At 43.5% G+C, this 19396-nt stretch overlaps 1 protein-coding gene across 2 annotated transcripts in view; it reads right to left on the bottom strand.

The window, feature by feature from the left end:
* The window catches only part of TMEM135 (transmembrane protein 135), a 262755-nt gene that overhangs the window by 34834 nt on the left and 208525 nt on the right, over positions 1-19396 (bottom strand). The gene's annotated exons all lie outside the window — the stretch shown is intronic.

Here is a 19396-nt window from a genome sequence, read left to right on the forward strand (position 1 = left end):
TAAAGGATCACTATAGGGTCAGGAACACAAAAATGTATTCCTTACCCCATAGTGTTAACACCACCATCTAGCCCCCCTGGGCCCCTCATGCCTCCATAAATATAGCAAAATCTTACTGAATTCAAGCCTGAAGCTGTAACTCTGCATGCTGTTTGCCTCAAAAAAATACAAGCAGTCTGCTGACATCATCAGAAGTGGTAGCCTGATCCAATCACAATGCTTCCCCATAGGATTGGCTAAGACTGACAAAGAGGCAGATCAGGGGCAGAGCCAGCATGATTCAAACACAGCCCTGGCCAATCAGCATCTCCTCATAGAGATGAATTGAATCAATGAATCTCTATGAGGAAAGTTCAGTGTCTGCATGCAGAGGGAGGAGATACTGAATGTCTGGATGCATTTTAGGCAGCCATGACCCAGGAAGGATCTCTAACAGCTATCTGATGAGTGTTATGTAAACACTGCATTGTCTCTGAAAAGATAGTGCTTACAGCAAAAAGCCTGAAGGTAATGATTCTACTCACCAGAACAAATTCAATAAGCTGTAGTTGTTTTGGTGACTATAGTGTCCCTTTAACCGTCCTCCATTAGTAATAGCTAGAATGACTCTCATACAGAGCTTTTGTATGGAACAACATGATATTGTGCCGCATATGTGCACTAGATTCCCAATCAATCTTGATGATCTCAGCACGAGAGGTGGAGTAGAAGCATGGAGACCAGTGTGGCATTGGATATAAGGCAAGTAAATCTTAAATCCCTGCAACAGGGAGGGCTAGCCACCTACGTAGGCAAGGGCACACTACAGCTTTAGGAATACATGTTTGTATTTCTCATTTCCTAACTCTATAATGTGCCTTTAATTGTGATCAGTTAGGCTCCTCAGTACCCTGGCAATATATCTGCCCATATCTGCCAATAGTGCAGCGTCAATGAAAAATATCAACATTCTTAAATGTAGATAAAGTCAAATAATACGTAAACATTACAAATCACTGTAAACGCCCTCACAAACACACTGCCAGCAGACTTCATTTACACTAAAATATAGGGTGACAGCCCTGATTGTCAAGATGTGTTTTGGCCAAGGATTAAAAGATTACTGAAATAGATACCTAAAAAGCACTACTGAGTGTCTTGATGTATACACGTGTAATGCATGACAGACTCTCTGCATCAGTAACCTGTGAGTGTTTTGTTTCGTATTGATGTAGTGTTGGACAGTGTTTTCTTCTGTGGTTGTGTAGTGTTGTGCAGTTTGCTTTGTGTTTATGTAGTGTTTTGCATTGTTTTGTTCTGTTGTTGTCTAGTTTTGTGCAATGTGTGTAGTGTTCTGTTGCGGTGTAGTTTTGTGCAGTGTTTTCTTCTGTGGTTGTGTAGTGTGGTGAATTGTTTGTTCTGTGTTTGTGTAGTGTGCAGTGTTTTGTTCTGTGTTTATGTAGTGTGCAGTGTTTTGTTCTGTGGTTGTGTAGTGTTGTGCAGTGTTATGTTCTGTGTTTATGTAGTGTTGTGCAGTGTTTTGTTCTGTGGTTATGTAGTGTGCAGTGTTTTGTTCTCTGGTTGTTTAGTGTTGTGCAGTGTTTTGTTCTGTGTTTATGTAGTGTTGTGCAGTGTTTTGTTCTGTGTTTATGTAGTGTTGTGCAGTGTTATGTTCTGTGTTTATGTGGTGTTGTGCAGTGTTTTGTTCTGTGGTTATGTAGTGTGCAGTGTTTTGTTCTGTGGTTGTGTAGTGTCATGCAGTGTTTTGCTCTGTATTTATGTAGTGCTGTGCAGTGTTTTGCTCTGTGTTTATGTAGTGTGCAGTGTTTTGTTCTGTAGTTATGTAGTATGCAGTGTTTTGTTCTGTGGTTGTGAAGTACTGTGCAATGTTTTACTCTGTGTATGTATTGCTGTGTCAGTGCATTTCCCGCAAATGTCTTGGTTGAACTGAGCGACCTAGTTAAGGTTACACTCCATTCTCCTTTAATTTTTTTCCATTTTGCGCATAACAGACGGCTTTCTTGTGATTCATACACCAAAGGGATTAGAAAAGCAGGTGTTTAGTCTACAGGTTCAGATAAAACCATTAAAAAGGGTATGAATTGATTGTCGGCAACTACACGAGTTTCAAATATCCAACACAACAAAGCCTGCACTTTTCATAAGCTTGTTGGGCATGTGAACGGATTTTACCTTTTTGTCACGTCGAAGATTAATACAAACAATCCTGTATAATATTTTATTTAAGGAACTGGCCGTTTTCTCAGAGGTAAATCTGTTAGTGTGTTCTTGTTTCTCAAAGTGTTGTAGAAGTCTGCTGTTGGCTCTGAATTGTGTTAGAAATGGCCACAATCAGCCTTCAAGATATCGATCTACAAATCCCACTTTGCAAATCAACAGGAAGGGTTTGTTTTTTTTGCCATAGTGGTCGCAAATGCTGCTTTGATGTGTTCAGTGTTGGCATTGGCAAATCTTTTTTCTCTTTATTCGAACCGGTCATTTTACATAAATCGTTTCTTTTTAGTCGATATTAAAAGAACATTTCATTATGAAGTTCTAAATAAAATTGTGGAACAATAAATATCTGTAAAATTACTTAAAGCCACGTTGACACGCGGCTGTGAGCAGTAAATTCTTTATTAAAAACTGCTCAACACTTAGTGGTGGATTTAAAAAAAACAAAAAAAAGGCAATGTATTTAAAAGCTATGTTTAAATCTAAGTAGTAATATAAACATCGAGGTCTTTCCAACTGAAAATTTAAGACACATTTATGTCTGCGATCGGTCACTGACTGGCATATTTAAAGCAGCCGTCAGGCAACGAACATGTAGCACGATTTAGGGATTTGGGAGTATGCGCAAGTAGCTATTTTTGTTTTTTATTGTATGTATTGCAGCTGATGGGCTTTATACTCATTGCTGCCGCCCAGGAATAGTAGGATTTATGTTTGTATTTAGCGTGATATGCTAGAGAAAATTGTATTGGCATTAGATGTCTCACATGATCTTCTGTACACTATTTTCCTGTATTTTAGAAAAATAAATAAATAGGACAAAAGTGTTCCTCTACTCACTATAAGTAAGCTTAGAACTTCCTCTGCCTAAGGCATCGATCATTTCAGTGAAGACTTGCAGATAGTCTTGGATCATAGCTCCAAGAATATACATGGAACCCTACCCAGATGTCTCCACAAGTTTGCATTGAAAAGCAGTCAATACATTATGGTCAACCATAGAAGAAACATTTCACAGTTTTATTACTATGGGCTTATTCCGAGACCATCTCAAGTATTTATGTATAGCCCGAAATGTAGTAGCAAATCTGCATTTCCAGGAGAACACAGAGAGGTAATAAGGGATTAAAGTTGTTTTGTTCTAGAATATCGAGACCTTGTTCTATAGTCTGTAACCTTTATCCCATTTTCTTCTAGTCTGCACGTGTGGGTAATCAGGAAAAACAAAAACTTGCACGCCCAGGACGCCCAGGTCTCGCGGAAAATTAAAGTATTCAGTAGAGAAAGTATCTCCAAGTCACGTTTTGCTACCAGCAAACTGACAAAATGTAAGCTTACTGGAGAGAACCAATAAACGTGTACATACTGTCGGCACACTCACTCCTGTAACCCATTACACAGATTGTATAATGCAAAGCGCCCATTCACAATTTACAGCCACAATCACATGGAAGCACTTAAATAAAACATACATAGGACTATTCACTGCACGTCTCATACACTCTATACTTTATGATGTACAAATAAAATCAAAGCGCAGCTGCTTTCCAAAAATATAATAAAACATATACTTACTTATGAGCCCACTGAACTAATCTTTTCTGGGGTTCACTTCCTACCACTTGACCTCAGCAATAGGTACAAAATTAGAACGTTATCTGAAAACCATTAGGTTAGAAAAATAATTGCTAACCTTGGACACTGTAGCGGTTACATACTGTGTTTTCGTTGATAAGTCATACTAATAGCTGACTGAGTATCACTGGAAGCATAATTTAAACACTGAAGGTCAGGCATCACAAGGTTGAGAAAGGGGGGTTGAATTTAGCGTGGGATGTGCTGCTGTAGGCCTCATTTACCAGCAGATGGCGCCATTTGCCAGGCAAAAGAAACTAGACACTCACAGAAGTTGCTCATAGGACAATGACATAAACCCAGGGAACATCAAGTAACCGGGTTCTCAAGCTCTGGAGCATCACAGAAACATTAATACTAGAGGATGTCTATCAATGAATAAATGGAAATGCAACTTGTTTTTTATAATATATTGAATGAATGAAACGTAACAAAAAAGCTTTTAGTATCGGTTTGTCATGTCGGACCATGGCCGGTAACACCCAGTGTCTGTAAAGTCACACAATGTCAAAGTATGAGTGCACACACTGTTGTTATAGTATTTGTCAGCAAACATCCAGGTTTGTTTTTAAAGCAATGTGTCACAGCTCTTTAAGTCCTTCCTGGCACTCCAATGGTTGCCTTAAATGGACACTATAGTCACCAAAACAACTTTAGCTTAATGACGCAGTTTTGGTGTGCAGAACATGCCCCTACAGCCTCACTGCTTAATCAATTCTCTGCCATTTAGGAGTTAAATCACTTTGTTTATGAACCATAGTCACACCTCCCTGCATGTGACTTGCACAGCCTTCCTAAACACTTCATGTAAAGAGTCATCTAAAGTTTATTCTTCCTTTATTGCATGTTCTGTTTAATTTAGATTTCCTTATGCCCTGCTATGTTGATAGCCTGCTAGACCCTGCAAGAGCCTCCTGTATGTGATAAAGTTCAGTTTACCGAGAAAGAGATAACACTTGTTTAAGGTAAATTACATCTGATTAAAAGTGAAACCAGTTTTTTTTAATGCAGGTTGTGTCAATCATAACCAGGGGAGGTGTGACAAGGGCTGCATAAACAGAAACAAAGTGATTTAACTCCTAAATGGTAGTGATTTGAGCAGTAAGACCTGAGAGGCATGATCTCTTCACTAAAACTGCTTCATTAAGCTAAAATTGTTTAGGTGACTATAGTGTTCCTTTAAGAAGACCATTACGTGATAGAAACAAATATGGACGACTTTAGTTTTTCATGGCAAAGCAGAGCTTAGCATGACTGAATGTGCAGCCACAGAGGCAGACATGTTACACCCATATGGGACTCACCAGCATGCTGCCAGCTTTGGTATAATGTTGGAAACTGTGCAGTCTCTCCTACCTTAATTCAAACATGGAGACTTGTTTACGTTTTAGCAAGGTATACCGGGAAGGCTCAGACAACTATCTCATTAAGTGATTATCTGTGTCTGCCGAGCTTCTCTGTTACATGAAATCTTAAAATATTAAATGTTGTGTGCCGTTAGCAGAATTATTAGCATAATGTTATTTTTGGAGCGTTTTAACACATAATTTAGAGCTACTGTGTCAAGTAGTTTTTTTTTTGTTTTTTTTTTTGTGTGTTGATTCCCCCCCTCCCCTCCCTTAAAATGTCTTGTAGGATACGTAAACACTGGACAAAAGAGTAACCAGAGCCTTTTAGAGATGGTTTTTGTCCCTTTTAGATCTCACCACAGCTTTAATACTAATCTATAAGACTGTTCAAGTCCCCCTGTCTGCCCCTGGGCCTAGTGTAATGCACTGGAGACAGTTCCTCTCTGCAAGGTATGGAGGAACAGAAATAAAAAAAAAGCAAAACAAAACACAAAAATAACAGTGAAATCGATTCCTTTTCTGTTTTAGATGCCATATTACTGTCAGCAAAACAATTACACGGCTGTCAGTTAATGTTGACGTTTTACTGCAGACTAATGCAGTGAAACCTAGAAGCAGTAAATGGTGTATAAAGGGGGCCCTTTCCAGTTTATCCCATTCGCTCGGACTCTTGCTATTGGATGTTTATGGCAGAGCGGAAAGTGGTTTAAGGAGTGGAAGTCGAGACAGTGTACAAATTTATGACAGCAGGAGGGGAAAGGAAACCCGACACTTACATTTTGTGAAATTTACATGTCCAGCAAAGTAGTTGCTTCTTATAACAATCACATACCCCGGAGCACGATTATTTCCCAAACTGTTTGAAACACATGTTCTGATTGTGGATTTTTTTCGCGGCATTAACCAAGACCATAAGTTCAATAAATTCCTCTGCCGTGTGTGTTTACTATGTAATTGCTTCAAGCTGCAAGCCGCTGAAAGAATGTATATGTATACTTTATTATACAATAGCCTGTTTTGTTTTATTGCTCGGATTTGGCAAATGTGAAACATATTAGAGATCTCTCCCTCCCCCCAAAATGCTTTTTTTTTTTTTTTTTTAATCAGGTGCCTCTAAATTTCTCAAATACATTTCGATTTACATTCATTAAATGTCTGAATGCCAAAGTTAATAAACAAAACGAGGATTTATGTATTAGTACGCTAGAAGCTGCCAATCTCGGCCCAGCCAGTGGTGTTAGATTGAGAATTATTAGAGGAAAAATACTGGCGGTAATAATACAGCCCAGAGATGTTATTTTCATGCAGGGCTCATTAATGCGGCCCATGCCTCCTAACAATGAGAGAATAATGGAATCCGACACGCATAGCTTGATAAAATATGTTTCTGTCTGTTCGTGTACTAGAGAGCCATTTAGCCAAAGAACCCTGGAGTTGAGCGGTGAAATATTCAGGCACGTGCACTGGAACATCTGTTGTATTGTCTGTTGTGTTCTATGACACTTTTCATCATCTTTCTTTCTGGTGTCTGAGTGAATTACGGACACCAAAATGATTTACCATTGACCGTTTACCATTCTGGCTCATAACTGGTATAACATATTATACAGAAAGAGCTCATGCATAAAAAAATAAAAGAAATGACCTGAAACCAGTACTCTGCAGAAGGAATGTCACACAGGTGAATTTCTCAAGCACGTTGCCCATCCCAGGTTATACATTTATAGAAATCTGTAAAAACAGGGGTTTCTGGGTAATGTACAAGAGCATGTATCCTGCTAGATAATCTTTATGGTCAATTTAGTCCAGCGGGCAATATGGGCAGGAAGGTGGAGCTAGGAATTTATTACATTTTATACAAAATGATGCATATAAATAATAATAATAATAATAATGACTTGATATTCCTGGATGCCTGCAGTGTTCATTTAAATTATTTAAGGAAGTACATCGCCATTTGTAGTTGGAGGTCAAAGTAAAAATTGTTTAGACACACACACACGCACTAAGCTTTTCTGTTTGGATTTCTGCTATAAATGTTTCAGGTCGATCGTGACTTTAAGGCACTTATCACATGGGATTAGGGGTCCCTCCCTTTTGCGTCTTATATTTTCTATTTAGTGAATGAAAATGTTTATATAAAATTGACCTCCGCTTTACCGGGCTCATATCCGATAAAATTCCGCTAAAGCTGTGCTAGAGACAAGAATGTTTCCTTGGAACAAAGGAGGGATACGTGTATTGTTCTGTATGTGGGTAGTGACAGGCAGGGTGATCAATGAATAAAAAAGCAGCAGCCTGGGTGGTTAATAGTAATTTAAACATTGCTAAACAAAATGGGGGGTTGTATGTAACCAAGAAGAGAAGCATATGTTGCTATGCGATCGGTATACCAGTCTAACATGTTAGAGCTTTAATTACAAAATGATAACGATACTTCTCATCTATACTATGCTGCAAAAGTAACTTGTATAGAAGCCAGTGAAGTATTTTCATATTTAATGGGATATTAACTCCCTCTTCTACAAGATTTTTATATGTAAATTAAAAAAAAAAAAACATGCTTTTTCCTTTTTCTATTTTCTTATTTCTCTACAACGTGCCCCAAACAATCCAATATTTCTACTGACAGCTCCATATTTAGAACATTGGCCCCAAAGCCATTATTAATTCTCATTAATTTAAATGTCTATAAGAAAATTATAATTTGTATCAATAAGGACTGGCAGAGTTTGAATCAAGTCGGGAATATAGCCAGAAGAAATTGCAGGCCTGTTGTCCAGTTTGAAAGTCACTCTATATAAAGCTTGCTATATAACTTTCAGGTGAGTGTTTTTCATTTTGGCGTGTGGCTCTTTGACGCCTTTCTGAAACCCCAGAGCCAGACATCTCATGGATTACGACGCCATCGATTGCTCTATATATCATTTTGATATATTTCCCTGGCAGAAGTTATGCCCAGTATATTTTTCAATATTTTGGAAAAATAAGCTGAAATCGGTTACAATCGAAAACAAAAAACATTTCTTTTATTTTTAAATCCTCGGCAAGCAGGTCTAAATATAAACGTCTTTGCCTTGCTACATATTATCATTCCCATGTGAAGCTTAGCAGTGGTGTGGCAATTGTCAATACTGAAGTGTTTTGACACAAGTGATAACCGAATCGCTAATGCCTTGTGTCTCTCACACTTTCTATAAATCAACTGCTTAGCTGTTTGCTTAGGTTTGTCTGACAGCAACACTTTATAACGGATTGGCACAGCTTTTTGGGGGAGACAAAACACTTCAACTGCTTATAGCACAAGCATCCAGTTCAAGTACTCCAGGAAAATGTTATGATGTATTGACACATGTACTTGGTTGGAATAATGGAATATTTTTTTTCTTACATGCATTGTGGTTGTGGTAACGTAATTCATTTCTGGAAGCACGGAGTGCATGTAAAGCTGACGGCTGAGTGTCAGGCTGGAAGCTGCTAATACTGTCTCTGTATTTATCTAGATGTACGGAGAGTCTCTTGACACCGATAATGCTTTTTAAGCCAAGAAGCATTTAAAGTTCCATGTGAGAGTTAGACTGCTCTTCTATAGAATATTACAGGGTTTATGGAATTTATCTCAATTTGTACAACATCAAACAGACTTCCAGAAACCAGTACACATTGTTAATAATGCACATATCACACAAATAGGACATGCTGGCTCTTTATATATCCAATTTGATCTCAGATATTTACATTAAATAAAAAAACAATATTTTTTCCATTGGCATGGAGCTATAATCTATAAATATGGCAGCAGGAGCAGGTGTGTACCTATCATTGGGAAAGCATTGGATTAGCAAAAAAAATCAGCCATCTTGATGATGTCACAAAGGGGGCAGAGCCAGCACTGGCGGACCCGCACGGCGATAGAAATAGGTGAGTTTTAAACTTTTATACGGGGACCCTAAATGGTGGGTCTAACACTATAGGGTCAGGAATACATGTTTGTGTTGATGACCCTGTAGTGATCCTTTAATATACCATTCTATAGCTTAGTTCACATGCTTTTGGAGACTTTGTTTCTTACCCAAGCAGAGATACATAGAACATGCTTTGACAAACTATAGAAGATGCTAACCTACAATGTCTCCATAAGAGGGGGAGGGATAAAACAAAACATCACAGGGCAAACTTTGTTGGAAATTTATTATGTCACAGGTACGTTTTAAGGGACTGTTTACATCAGCCAGCCAATCGACTGACCTGACAAGTGATTTTTGCACCTGCCTCGGCCTGCGTTTCCTCTGCCCACAGGCAGCGTGTGGCTACATAAGGGAACCGCACGCACAGTACACTGGGAGGGGGAGCGCCACCCCCTCCCGTTATAAATAAGAGTGCAGGGTGTCATGTAACTACCCGACGCTCAGTCTGACACCGCGCACGCCAGAGACTGAGAGGCCCCCCTCTCCTGCTATGTCAGGTAAGAAACAGCACTGAGGGGGGCCATCTATCAATAGTGCAGAGCAGAGTCGGCGTTTCCAACATCTCGGGCGCCGGCTCTGTGAGAGAAACAGCTGCCTGCCAGGTATGAATGGAAGGGGTAGGAGGGAGACATTGGTGAGAGAGATAGGAATGGAAGAGGGAAGGGAGATTTTAATTAGAATTGAAGAGTTAGGGAGGGAGATTTGGATGGAATGGGTAGGGGGAGACATAGGGAATGGATGGAGACATGGTGGGGGAGAGATATGGAAGGAGGGGCAGAGATATGGAAGGGAGAGATATGGAAGAGAGGGAGAGATGTGGGGGCAGAGATATGGGAAAGATGTGGGGGAGAGATATGGAGGGGGGAGAAATATGGAAGGGGGAGATATGTGGGAGAAGGGGAGGGAGAGATGTGGGGGAGATATATGGAAGAGGGGAGATGTGGAAGGGAGGGAGAGATGTGGGGGAGAGATATAGAAGGTAGGGAGAAATGGGGGAGAAACATGGATGGAAAGGGGCAGAAGCGAGTGGAGTGGAGTGTGCAGCCACACAACACTCTGCCTGGAGACTGCAGAGGGACTTGAGAGTGAGCGGAGCGGACAGTGCGGCTACCTACCTGGCTGAGACTGCAGTTTGCAGGTGGAGCGGACACTTCAGACAGTGACATTACTACTGAGATAGTAAGTAACTTGAGGTGAAGCTTTTGAGTGATTTATATATCTGCAACCAGGAATACATATTGCTTGCATGAGAATGATACAAGTAATTTAAGTTTGTGTTTGTCTATGTCAAACTCCTTTTTTTTTTTTTTATTTGTGCGTCCCATATGAACTTAAAGGACCACTCTAGTGTCAGGAAAACAAACTTGCCTCCCCCACCCTCAGGGTCCCAGTCCTGCCAGGCTTAAGGGGGAGGAAGGGGTTAAGCGCTTAAGCGCTTACCTTTCTCCAGCGCCGGACTCCCTCAGCGCCGGGGAAATCTCCTCCCTCTTCTGACGTCCGGGCTGAATGTGCATGCACGGCAAGAGCCGCGCCCGCATTCAATCAGTCCATAGGAAAGCATTTCTCAATGCTTTTCTATGGGCGGCAGCATCTTCTCCGGTGAGAAGCACGGAAGCGCCTCTAGCGGCTGTCAGCGAGACAGCCACTAGAGGCTGGATTAACCCTAATGTAAACATAGTAGTTTCTCTGAAAATGCTATGTTTACAGCTGCAGGGTTAACCCTAGATGGACCTGGCACCCAGACCACATTGAGCTGAAGTGGTCTGGGTGCCTATAGTGGTCCTTTAAGCTATGCATATTTGGCCAGAGTTAGCCTTTGAGTTTAACATGCTTGGTTTACATAATCTGTTGGTGCTTTATAAATAATAATAATAATAATAATAATAATGTGTGGAAATGGCATAACCAAGGGAAGCCTGAGGTTCATAACTGACATCACTAGAGGATGAGATAAGCTTGGTTTCAGAATTGCCGACAATATGGAATTAAACTTGGAGAGTAAGAAAAGAGGCCTATTTCCCAGACTTACTATTAGATTATTTTGCCTGTGCTATTTAGATATGGTTGCCAAAACTAGAGCAGATTCAAGCTGAACTTGCCTATTCGTGCCCAAAGCTAATCCATTTAGTTTATTCATATCAGCTGCTTTTTATCACTGTCTTGTTATCTTTGCGTCTAGTGTAATAAAAATATATTTATTCTCAATATCATGGTTTTACCATGTTTACTTAAAAAGACACTCCAGGCACTAAAACACTTTAATCTAAATGAAGTTGTTATGGTGCCAGGAGGGCCCTGGAGGCACTCTTTCCTTAAGAGGTTAAACTGTTCTCGAACGGTTTACCCCTAGGTTGCCTCCAGCGGCGATGTCCTTTCCCCTTCAGGTTGCATCGGGCTTCAACAATTTTAGATTCAGGAAGCGAGTGACATCGGGCAGGGGTGCCTCTGATTGGCTAAGAGCAGTCAACTAATGCCGACGGCACTCCACACTTTCTCAATCTAAAACTGCTGAAGCCGGGGGGGGCGTGGCTTGACCGGGAACCAAGCTGGACGTGTCTGTCTAGCGCTCCTCACTAACCCCGATACAGAAAGCTAACAACGGCGTAAAAACCACGAATCTGTGCCCACCACCATACCCACCCTGCTTACATACCACCATGGATAGGCGCACGCCGCGAAAACAGACTAAAAAGCAGACAGACGGGACAGCCACAGTGATGGATCTCTTTGCGGCCTCGCGGCAAGCCCGCCAAGATGGCGGCCAGACCAGCCCGAGGGCCTCAGCCTCACCAACGGATGGCGAGCCCGACCGGCTGCAGCACTCGCCTACATCGGAGACAGCCCACATTATAGCTGAGATGGCAGCAATGAAGAACTTCTTAGCCCGAGAAATTGAACGAAGTTCCAAAGCTGTAATGGCCGAGATACACACTCTGGGGGCCCGGACTGCTGAACTGGAACAACGGGTCGAGTCTACTGTAGCGGCCCATAACACAGCCACTGAGCACATCAACAGACTCACAACAAGGCTGGAGGCTTCGGAGGCAGCACTAGAGGACCTAGCAAACCGCTCGCGCCGTAACAACCTGCGCATACGTGGCCTGCCCGAACAAGCAGACGAGGGCCCACTCTCTGCCACTGTCCTCTCCATCCTCCGGCCTCTCTTGCCAGATATTCCGGACGATCGCTGGCACATCGACAGAGCGCATAGGGCCCTACGCGCCCGAAGGGAGGAAAACGCGAGGCCCAGGGATGTCATAGTGCGCTTCCTCCACTTTCAAACGAAGGAGGCGGTGCTGAGACGGGCCCGGGAGATCCCGGTGAAGTATGACAACACTGATCTTGCACTGTATCAGGATCTGGCTCCGCTCACCCTCCAACGCCGGAGAGACTGGCGGCCGGTCACAGATCTGCTGAGGGCTAATGCAGTGAGGTATGCCTGGGGTCACCCCTTTAAACTGCAAGTTTTCAAACAAGGCAGACCCCACGTCCTCCTTCCAGGGGCAAATCCAACCCCCTTTCTATGGAATCTGGGCATTACACCGCCTAATAACCTCACTCTACCCACCTCCGCGCTCCCAACCCTACAAGCACTACCACGAGACTGGTACGCAGCAGCAGAATAGGCCTTCCTTGTCCGAACACCTACAATCTAGCCCTACCACAACCCCACCACCCGGCAATCTGGACTCACACCCACACCCTTCTCAGCCCTCTTACAAGCTGAGTCTGCCACGAATCCTCGATGAGCCACCGGAGCACCCACATCTGCACTCTACACACGTCGGCGACGAAAGACGGAGAAGATCTGATGAACACTAGCTCCTGACACCTCGACTACCCATCACACCTGCGCTCCTGGACTTTTACTGCAGAAGAACCCCAAAGCTCCTTCTTGCCACAGGACCACCACGACAGGCCTAAGGAGTACCCCTCCAGTGGGATGAGAGCTAGGGGCTGACCTATGATCACCACAGCGGTGTAGCAGCCTCCATCAGTTCCATGCTACCCCATCGATGGTTTCACGTGCTACTTCCATCCCCCAGGACCGGTCAAATTGCCTTTCAACGGACCTGTAATGTATTATATTATTTGTATTCCTGGCACCAGACACGACAGATAGCACACTTAGCCATGACCGCTAGACTCACACAGTGCATCAGACACAAGCGCTCCTATTAACGCAGACACTGCTCCGTGTGAGCAGACTTTTGATCAGACCTGATATACTGCCATTCTACTTTGACACAGCTTCTTTTATTTTTACTTGACGTAGCTCATACCCAAAAAACACAAAAGGAAAAAAAAAAAAAAATAAATAAAAAAAAATAAATGAAAAGTAAACAACAACACAAAAAAAAACACAAAGGAAAAAAAAAAAAAAAAAAACATTCTTGATTGAAGACGTAAACTTAAAAACGACACTACAATTTGCATCATGCATACCACCGCTCACTATAAATAAATACACAAATACAATGACAAAAATATGAAAGGACCTTGGGGTCCACACAGCAACTTTGACACTGAAGACGCAATCAAATTACTAGACACTGGGTCCGAGCACAGCGAGGCAGATGACCAAGAGATTTGACTTTTTCTTATCCAATACTGACGCTACCCAGACAACCCCACAATTTTAGAGAATGCTCCAATGTATTGTATTCTTCTACTATGTAATGTATAATTGAATATGTAAACCGACAAACGACGCTACTAACTGCATCATGTAGGCCACTGCTCACTAAAAATGAATACATACACATATGTAATTAAAAAAAATACAATAAATACGAAAAACCTAGTGGTCCACACAGCTACATAGACACTGGGGACACGCTCAATTTACTAGATTACGTGTCCGAGCGCAGCGAGGCAGATGACCAGGAGACCCGACTTTTTTCAATTGCAACGCTACCCAGACAACTCCGCAATATTAGAGAATGCATAAATGTATTGTTTCATCTAAGATGCACTGTGTAATTGAATGTGTGAAACTAACAAACGGCACTACTGATTGCATCATGCAGTCCACTGCTCACGTTTTAACGTGATCTACTAGCAGTTGGTCCGGTTAACATCACTTTGCCCCGTAATGGGATCCACATGTATCCATCCTGTCAGTACGCACAATCTCCACGACCCAGCTCACAAGGAAAATGCAGACAAAAAAAAAAAAAATATATAATAAAAAATAGTTTTGTATATGTATGTATGTATGTGTGTGTGTATATATATATATATGTATGTATATGTGTATGTATGTATATATATATATAACTATCAAAAACAGAGAAATAACCCCCCCTAGAAAAAACGTACACTTCCAATTTAACGATGACCCCCCCCCCCCTTCCCAAGATTCGTGAACAACTACTTCCAAGCGGCACATTGCTACAAACCCGACCTCAACAACAACGGTTGGTAGCCGCATTTCTCTTGCAACCAATCTAGCAACAGACTGTAAAGGGGATACTCCTAGTGACGTGGTTCATGTCCCTAACCCCCCGGACGGCAGGAAAACGGCCGGAGATTAGGGTCCAAATACCCCCCCACAGTCTGGCAAGGAATAAGACCAGACGAACCGCCTTCCACACTCCCCACCACCTCCTCCTCTCCCCTTCCTATCCACCCAAGTTCACCTACCTACGTTATACACCCCAACCCCGCCCATCCAGCATCCTGGGCGACAACCGATCTAACTACATTATACCGAACAACTGTGTCACTGACATGTCAGGCTTGAGGAGCAGGGGTGGGAACAGATCTCGCCCGAGACCCTTGCCTAACGCCAACACCTCATCAGAGACCACCACACACCACTATCATGACCATGAAGATATCCTCCCTTAATGTTAAGGGCCTCAACGCGCCTCGCAAGAGACGTACACTATTCAGGGAACTAAAAAGGCTAAGCCCAGACATCGCATTCATCCAAGAGACACACTTACCCAGAGCCACCCGGGTCTCACTCCGGGATCATATATACCACGTAGCCGCAGAAGCACGAGCCTTTCAAAAACGTAATGGAGTGGCAATCCTAGTCCACAAGAGGTGCCCAATACAGCTCACACATACAATAACAGACCCAGAGGGTAGGTTCGTCATTGCAACTGGACACATACACGCACAGCCTATACACTTGATTAATGTCTACGCTCCCAACAGCCCTTCATTACAATTTTGGAATAATATGTCAGACACGGTCTTGTCATTGCCAACGGGAATCCTAATCCTAGGGGGCGACTTAAACGCCACCCCGGCACCAGCCATTGACCGAAGCACACGCCCGGGACTGATGAGATCCCACGGCTTGGGCGCACAAGACAAACATCTACACCACTTTATTCAGAATACAAAACTCATAGACGCGTGGAGAGCACAACACCCCGGTCATAAGGACTACACGTACTATTCACCTCCCCACGATACTTACTCCCGCATCGACCTATTCCTAACCAACCACACCGGCTTCACTAAAACCCAAAAAACAGAGATAGGGTCCATAGCATGGTCGGACCATGCCGATATTGCCATATACCTGGAAGGCCTTTGCGGCCCCACTCCATGGACATGGAAACTTAACACGTCCCTCCTAAAAGATCAACAAGTCGTAGACGACGTTAAACAACAAATAAATACATACTTCACAGACAACTTGACACCAGACGTCCCAATTGCGACGGTGTGGGCCGCCCACAAGGCAGTGATTCGCGGCCACCTCATTAAAATAGCGACGCACAAAAAGAAACTAAAAACCCAACGACTTACACGATTGCTAGACACCCTACGTACGGCAGAACAACGCCACAAAACAGACTCGAATCCACAGACGTTACAACACCTACTAGACACACGCTTAGCCATCAGACAACTACTAATTGACGACACGGCCCGCGCACTGACATGGACCAAACGCACATGCTATGACAAATCCAATAAGATGGACACGCTCCTAGCCCGCACACTAAGACCCAGAGCACAACACCACCACATCACATCCATACGAGCCCCTGACGGAAAGCTGAAAACCTCACCATCAGAGATAGCGCAAACCTTTACATCCTTTTACAAAGCTCTCTACAACCAACCCACAACAGGGGACGCTGCTGGCACAGGACCCCATCGTGGTACCTCTGACTTCCTAACCCGACTAAACCTACCCAAGCTCCACACAACAGCTACTGCGGAACTCTCAACACCAATCACCACGGACGAAATCAACCTAGCCATATCCTCCCTAAAAAGTAACAAAGCCCCAGGCCCAGACGGATATGAGGGGAGCTACTATAAAACCTTCCGAGAAGAACTGCTCCCGCACATGGAAACCCTATTTCAGGACCTAATGCATGGAGCAGCCCCCACTAAAGACATGACACAGGCACACATTATACTCCTGCCCAAACCAGACAAAGATCACACCCAACCGGAGGCCTATAGACCAATATCGCTCATCAATCATGACAGCAAAATACTGGCCAAGATATTGGCAACTCGACTCAACCCGTACCTGACACAATTGGTCCACGCAGACCAGGTAGGGTTCATCCCCAACAGACAACTATTCGAAAATACCAGACGAAACATAGACACAATCTGGACTCTTACCACAGCCAAAACACCGTCCTTAATTCTTTCCCTAGACGCTGAAAAAGCGTTTGACCGGGTGAGTTGGCCTTACATGTTCACGCTATTGGAACACATAAACATACCCCTCTCATACATTACGGCAGTGCGCGCTCTATACACAAATGTCACCGCACAAATAAAGATAACAGGAGCCCACAGTCCACACTTCGATATACGCAATGGCACTCGTCAAGGATGCCCGCTCTCTCCACTACTGTTTGTGCTCACATTAGAACCCCTCCTCCAGGCAATTAGGGAACACCCAGAAATAACAGGAGCTATGATTGGGAACCAAGAATTCCTGGTCTCGGGGTACGCCGACGATGTACTCCTCACCATGACTGACCCCATTCCCTCCATGCAAGCGCTGCTACCCCTCCTCCGGACATACGGCGAGTTATCAGGATATAAAGTTAACATGGAAAAATCCAGCGCTCTCCCGTTACACCTTACACAATCGGCCATTCATCAAATTACGGTAGAACACCACATCCGCATTTCACCCACCTCACTCACGTACCTCGGTATAAAACTACCGGCGGACCCCACAGCGCTCTACAGCCTAAACTATACTCCGCTTATAGCCAAACTCATAGCAGATATAGAGACCTGGACGGAAAAAACAATATCGTGGATCGGGAGGATACACTCGATCAAGATGAATGTCCTACCCCGTATCCTATTTCTATTCCAAGCTCTGCCCACACCAGTCACGAAACGAGACCTAATACCACTCCAGCGGACAATAGACCGCTTCATATGGCAAAACAGGAGGCACAGAGTAGCCCGCAACATACTCTATCGCCCCAAAACGAGAGGAGGCCTAGGCCTCCCCCACCTCTACTTTTACTATTTAGCAGCCCAAATGACACAAATAGCGATGTGGCATACCCCCCCAGACACTAGAAGATGGGTAGACCTGGAATCGTTACTCATGCAGTCAGATCTCCCTCAATTCTACATTTGGACACCCAGGGAACTCAGGGCACTTCCACGAACATCATGCCCAGCCATCACTAACTCTATCCAATTGTGGGACAAAATAGCCATAAAATACGGATTCACTTCCGCCACCTCCCCCCTCACCCCCATACTAAGAAACAGGGCCTTTGCCCCGGGTATGCGACCCTGGGACTTTAAAGGCCTTGAAAGAGCGGGCCTACAAAGGGTCCACCAACTGTACGTTGGAGATACAATAATCCCCTTTGCGGACCTACAAACCAGAACTACCCTAACCCCAGCAGACTTTTTTAGGTACATTCAACTGAGGAACTACGCCAACCTAAGGACCGTGAAAACAGCCGCCAAAACCAAGCAGACCTTCTTTGAAAGAATCTGCCACGCAGAACGATACCAACGGGGTATGATCTCTCAGTTATACTCCCACCTCTGCTCCTCTACCCAAGAATGGGGACCCCTCCACTACACTGACAAATGGGAATCAGATTTAGGGGAAACCCTAGAAGGCACCGACTGGCAGGACATATGGGAGGCAAACACTAAAACTTCAATATGCGTTACGATGCAGGAACAGTCCTATAAAACAATGTTCCGGTGGTACACCACCCCGGTGCAACTGTACCACATGAACAAGATACCCAATGATCTCTGCTGGCGCAACTGCGGAGAAAAAGGGACTTATATTCACATGTGGTGGAGTTGCCCCAAAATTAAACCTTACTGGAAGGCAATCCAATCATTAATCTCCCAAGTTATGGATAGACACATCACGATAGACCCATGGACGTTCCTCCTGGCCAGACCGGTAGAGGACTGGCCCATTTCAGACCTACGCCTGTTTAACAAACTCACCCTAGCAGCCAGAAGGGCCTTAGCCCAAACGTGGTTAAGGCCAGACGTCCCCCCGGTGTCCGCAGTTATTAACAAGATCAAGGACTGTCACCTCATGGACGAACTTACGGCCAGAGTTCGTGGCTCCACCAAAGCCTTTACTAAGACTTGGGAACCCTGGGAAAATTACATTAACAGTTGAGTCCTATAACCAGACCAGACGTACTCCTATACAAGAACGGACAACCAGGATGCTTCCCCCCCCCCCCCCCTCCCCTCCACCCACCACTGGTCCGGGTTTACCGGTACCCCGGCCCACGATCACCTTCTATGTTTACAAAGTTAAATCTATGTTTTATTTTTCTTGTTTACTTGATTGTACTATGTCTTAAAAACAAAAAACCTGTCAGAAAGAAACAGTACAAGTTGAAAGCTTACACAGTGGTATCTACACCTAACAACATACTCTCTGCTTTTCTGTATTAATGTGAAACCACTGTAAAATACAAATCATAGCTTCTGCGTAAGCCTATGCACTGCTCATATACCTGTTTCCTTTTCTGTCATTGAAAATAAAGAATTACAAAAAAAAAAAACTGCTGAAGCCGGATGCCACCTGGAGGGGAGTGGACATTGACGCGGAAGAACAGTTTAACATCTTGAGGTAAGAGTACCTCCAGGGGCCTCTTTTCCCCATAACAACTTACTTAATAAGTTGTTTTGGTGCCTGGAGTGTCCCTTTAAAGGCTCATTCCATTGTTTGAGGTGAAATGTTTTAGTGTGTTCTGTAGATAATGGATTAAAATATGT

The sequence above is a fragment of the Pelobates fuscus genome, chromosome 1, assembly GCF_036172605.1.
Source record: "Pelobates fuscus isolate aPelFus1 chromosome 1, aPelFus1.pri, whole genome shotgun sequence".
Classification (NCBI taxonomy): domain Eukaryota; kingdom Metazoa; phylum Chordata; class Amphibia; order Anura; family Pelobatidae; genus Pelobates; species Pelobates fuscus.